Here is a 6,202-nt window from a genome sequence, read left to right as displayed (position 1 = left end):
GCTCAAAGCCAACCTAAAGGCCAAACCCAACAGAAGAATCCATACTAATCCACGACCCGAACACCCATCTTGCTGCTTACGTAGCAATCAAGGATCACGAGAAGCAACATTTCTAACTTCCTCAAGGGCTCGGCAAGCATACGAAAGGGACCATCGACACGAATCGGCCCGCGTACTAAGTCACGTCCTTACGTGGCCCGCAGCCTTTCCTTAGGCCTCAAGCGTATCTCAACCGAAGGGACCAGCAACCGAAGGGACCATTAACACGAATCAGCCCGCGTACTGAGTCACGTCCTTTCGTGGCCCGTAACCTCTCCTTAGGCATCAAGCGTATCTCAACCGAAGGGACCAGCAACCGAAGGGACCATTGAAACGAATCAGCCCGCGTACTAAGTCACGTCCTTCCGTGGCCCGTAACCTTTCCTTAGGCATCAAGCGTATCTCAACCGAAGGGACCGGAAACCGAAGGGGAAACACATTCCCACACCAACACAAATCAGCCCGCGTACTGAACCACGTCAAGAAAACCCGTCGTGCCGCCTGAGCGGGTAGTCGGGGATCACAAGACGCAGCATTTCCTTAGGCCTCAAGCATACCGTCAACCGTCAACCGTCAACCGAAAGGGGCATTGGGAGCAACCGAAGGGACGTTTCCCCAGACGAATCACCGTAGGCCAAGCTGACTAGGAAGGGCCCACTCATCGTCTGGTAGGGCCGACCAGCCACCGGAAAAAACCGATCGCCGGCGATGGCCCACGGGATGGCATTCAACGTGATGGAGGGTAGTCACCCCTCACACGCATAACGCCCATGCCTGGGCGAGAGGGTGCTGGCCATGCCAGCCCAAGACTCCCAAACTCTTTCCCCCTATAATAGATAAAGAGATTTTTCCCTTGTGACCCTAGGGGACACCCAAATGCAAGTTAAGTTATACTAGTTTTTCAATGGACCAAAACTCACCTTTATTTGTAACATAATGTCATTTTTATGACTTGTATTGTTGGAACATATATTTAAGAAAATTTAGAAGCTGAAATTTTGAAAAAAAAAAACTTGTAAGTATTTTATTTTAATTAAATAAGGCCAAAAAAGGCGAAAATAATAAAAAATAGTAAAAAGTGTCAATAAATCATGAAAAATTAGGAGACACTTGAGAAAATATATATAAAGACATTGGTTTAGTTAAGAAAAATTTTTTCATTAAAAAAAGTATTTTATTTTTTTTTTCGTTCAATTGGTGAAATAAAGGGAAAAATAATAAAAATAGTAAAAAGTGTCAATAGATCATGAAAAATTAGGAGACACTTGAGAAAAAATATAGAAATAGATTGGTTTAGTTAAAAATATTATTTTCATTAAAAAAATATTTTATTTTTTTTTCCGTTAAATTGGTGAAAAATAGTGAAAAATGGATAAAAAATTGTAAAAATCTTGAAAAAATGGGAGGTTTGTTGGAAAGATATTATGAGTGAAAGTCATTGATATTATTTTCAAAAATGGGTAAAAATAAATTTTTGAATGATATAAGAGGCTAAAAGCGAGTATTTTTTATCAACTTACATTGAACTCCTTTACCACAATCTCCCTTACAAACCATAGTAATGAGAATCATTGGTATTAAGTTTGAATGATGTTTTTGATCACCTTGCAATGAACTCCCTTAAAAGCCATAATCATTGGGGGGGGGGGGGCGGGTCTCATGGCTCATTCTTGGCTCGGGGCGAGGCTCCGGCCATGGCTCAAGGCTACCACATTGCTCCTATACCACAATCTCCCTTACAAACCATAGTAAAGAGAATCATTGATATTAAGTTTGAATGATGTTTTCGATCACGTTGCAATGAACTCCCTTACAAGCCATAATCACAAGGGGGGGGTCTCATGGCTCACGGCTCGGGGTGAGGCTCTATGCTACCACCTTCCTTCCCATGGGCCATAGCGTCTTTCGTACCGCACGGCCCGAAAACCTTCACAGCACCTTGAGAGCTCACATTATATTATAACCATCCATATAGATGCTCAAGTGCTCAAGGTGCTCAAGTGCTTAAGTGCTAAAGTGCTTAAGTGCTTAAGTGCCTTAGCGCCTTAGCGCCGCGCGCGCGCGCGTGCGTGTGTATAATTAGATTAGAAGGGTGGATTTTTCAAGATCCCCCGGCTCACTCGGGCCAAGCATATCGTTCTTGAGCTCGTAGCAATGCCCACGTCTCACGAGTCGAGCGTTCCCTTCCTCGGCTCACGTGCGTGGGCCCACGGCCCACGGGTCGGCCCGCGGGTTGGGTCGGGGGCGAGGCTCCGGCCATGGCTCCATGCCTACCACATGCCCAGTCGATGGCACCTTGGGTCCCAACCCTCAACTATAACCTTCCCCCTATAATAGATAAAGAGATTTTTCCCTTGTGACCCTAGGGGACACCCAAATGAGAGTTAAATTATACTAGTTTTTCCATGGACCAAAACTCACCTTTGTTTGCAACATATTGTCTTTTTTATACTTGTATTGTTTATATATACCTTCAAGAACATTTTTGAGTCTCGTGGCCCACGGCCCGCGGCTCACGGCTTTTGATCGTGGCTCACGGGTCAGGCTTAGGGCGAGGCTCCGACCATGGCTCAAGACTATCGTCCTGCCTCCCTTGGGTCATCGGACTCGGGTCAAGCACTTCCTTTTTGGGCTCGTAGCAGATCCCAAGGCCCACCGCTCGGGCGTTCGAACCCCGGCTCACCTTTGTTGGCCCACGGCTCACGGCCCGCGGCTCGGGGCGAGGCTCCGGCCATGGCTCCATGCTACCAATTTCCCTACCTTACCTCCTCGAACTCGGGTCAAGCACTACCTTTTTGAGCCCGTAGCCAATCCCACGGCTCCCGGCTCGGGCGTTCCTACCCCAGCTCGGGTGCGTGGGCCCACGGCTCAGCTCGCGGCTCGAGGCGAGGCTCTGGCCATGGCTCTATGCTACCAAGTTCCAAGTTCTTGGAATTATTTCATATTATTCATTACCCTATATTAATATTGTATTCAAAAGACCTATTGATATTCTTGTATCTAGTACTATATATAGAGCTCTCATATTCACATTGTAATCATCCACAAAATACACCCCAAGCCAAACACTAGCCTATATCTCTTCTCTATTGTAATTCTCCATATTTGAGAGTTCTTTGAACTCTTTTTGATAATATAAGAGATACTACACACCGGAGGACGTAGCCTTAGTTGGGTGAACCTCGTTAAATCTTCGTGTCATTTTATTGCTTTACTTTCTCCTACAAACATTGAAATCATTGTTAGCGTAATTTGTTTGTCACTAAAACTTCATACACTCGATCTTGGCAATATTTAAGTTTGAAACACATTGTTCGAACTCTAATATATCGTCGTTTTCACTAATTGTAAACACAAGGATGTGGATCCAAAACTTTGATATATCAAAACTATATAACCAGTGATTAATGCCTCTAAGATCACTGTTTTCATTATAGTGAACTAATACAAGGTCCGGTTAGGCCCTAGAATCATCATTGGAGTCTCCACTTATCTCCTCTATGGATCCTCACCTAGGTCCTACTCCTCTAGATGGTCATTAATTTCCTCACTTTCTGGACCATCACCATCATAGACATAGATAAACATGTAATCTTGTTCAACTGCATTTAATACATCCTCTATATCTCTTAGGAGATCCTTACCTCATCCTCAGAGTACAACAAGAAAATTAAACCGAGAATCGGAAATTCTGTTTTACATGACAATAGAATCAGTGTTGCCCGCTCCAAGATCATTAAATCCCTTAGATTCCCCCTCAGATTGAATGGGTCCCTATTAATTTACTTAGAGATGGTAGTGATGAAATCCTAATAGCTGCTACCTGATCCTTAAAGTTGTTACCTAATGATAATCTATGTCCTTTTTGAGTTAAGGTTAAAACTCTTAGTGTTGTACGTTTTATATGAATAAAACTTGAAAAAATTGCAAGTATCGCTATGAGATTAGAAGTCTTTGCAACCTAATACAAATTTCTAAAAATTGAAATTATAACGAATTTGATTAACTTAAAATAATTAAATAACCTTAAACCCAAGATACTTTAAGATAATATTGTCTACGGAAACCTGATACCAAACTGAGGCACTATCTAGTTTTCCTAAAAGCGTTATTCCGTCTACTTGGTGCTTACGCTTAAAGTCTGGAACACACTTTTGAGATACAACGGTTTGCAATTAATTATAAGCACTATATAATTAATCTTTGTGAAGTGTAAGAGATTATATTGAGCAAAATTAGAAGTAAAATGAAAAGAAGTAGCTAATTTCTTTCACACTAAAAACATGTAGAGAATTTAACTTGAAAGGTTAAAAGAAAAAATATTGCAATAACTTAAAACAATTTTAAAAATTGCACTTATGAATTGTTGTGTACCTAGCTTAAGAAAATTGGGTCTCTTTATATAATGGTAGAAATAAACAACCTTTAATTCCATGATATACCCATTTTCTTAAATTATTAGGGAAATTAGGTTATTTAGGTTAATAATCATATTAACAGTCAATTTATTAATAATAAATAAAGCAAACAAATTAAACCATTTGAAACAACCGTTCAAACCAAAGAAAATAGGTCTAGAAAATATCCTTGAAAATAGGCCTAGAAAAGAGCCTTGAAAATAGGCCTATAAAACGCTTTTGAAAACAACCGTGTAAAAATACATGGTCATGGAAATTTTGGCACAAGACCCAAGCCACGGCTTATTTTTCGATTTTCTTACATCTTTTTGGATACGGGTTATAGCATCTTGTCCTTTAACTATAAAATTAATATTTTCTTCGTTTAAGGCATAAGATAGATGAAGAACGTAGCCCCTATTAATGGTTGTCATAACATAGGATATTGTTTTCTTTGTGAAGAACAAGGCTTATAGTGTTTTAAAAACATACGGTTTAATTGAAATTCTTAAAAATGAAAATATAAATATTTTTATGAAGAACAAAATGATTCAACAACTTGATTTGAGAGGGTATGGCGGTGTTAGGTTTGCTAATCAATTTTGATTGCCTTAGCTTGGCTTTTGGAATCAGATCCTCTAGAAAGGGGTGTAGGGTGGGTTGCGACGGAGAATGTGATGACCTTACTATTTTTGATAGCTGAGGAGTTATTGGTATGAGGGGTAGATTGGTAAAAGGTGTGGTGATGTTGGTTTGGCTTGAATCATAGGCCCATGTCTTGGTTGGATGGTTTGTTGGTAAAAAGGGTACTAGGTTGTTGGGCAATTCAGGAGTATGGGGTAAAAATTTATTTTGTTGTTTAAAAATTGAAAAAAAAAAGTCAATTTTACCATGTTTGTCCTATACAAGGACATCTGGTGCATTAGAACTAAATCTAGTGATGGCCGACGGACAAAAAAAAAGTTGTCGGAACTGTAAAACCGCTGGAACCAGACCAAAGAACCGCGGGCCGGTTCATCCGGACCAACGGGTCCAAGGAACCGCCCGGGAACCGGACCGGAACGGTTCACCCGGCCCAACAGTTCCTTGTATCCGGAACCGGAATCGTGCGGTTCACCCGGCCCAACGGTTCTTTGAAACCAGTCAAAATTAGCCGCTGTGCATTTCTCTATACATACTCCACACTTTCAATTATTTTCATTCACAATTCATCTCTTTTCCTACTCTCTCTACTTAATTACGCAATTATTCTCATAATTATTTCTTAATTATATAATTAGTCTTTTAATTATTTAGTTATTTCTTAATTACATTATTATTTCAATATCATCATGTCTTCATTTTTGAAAAAAGTCTCTAAAAAAGTTATTAAAGTGGAAAAATCATTGGGAGGTTCTAACTCCAAAAGAAAGGCCACTTCAACTCCGTCGGTATCAACAACACCTTCGGTTAGTAATTATGAACCAAATTATCCAGAAGGGTACGACCAAGAATTATACAATTATGCAGAAGAAGTGGAAAGAGATCAGAAATACAAATTGAAGAAGAAGAGAAACCAACGACCCCTATTTGGTTACTTAGATCTTAACAATCATCAACGAGATCACTAGAAATACAACAACAAAAACAAGCTCGTGGTAAACGAGTCAATTTTCAAAGTATCAGTTAGTTTTATAATTTTATTCTTCAAATTGATTAAATTTTAAATTATCAAATTTTATTCTTCAAGCCGATTCTTGCAGATATAATGGAGAAGTGGAAGACGT

Source organism: Amaranthus tricolor, chromosome 8, assembly GCF_026212465.1.
Source record: "Amaranthus tricolor cultivar Red isolate AtriRed21 chromosome 8, ASM2621246v1, whole genome shotgun sequence".
NCBI classification, from domain to species: domain Eukaryota; kingdom Viridiplantae; phylum Streptophyta; class Magnoliopsida; order Caryophyllales; family Amaranthaceae; genus Amaranthus; species Amaranthus tricolor.
This window is presented reverse-complemented; position numbering follows the sequence as displayed.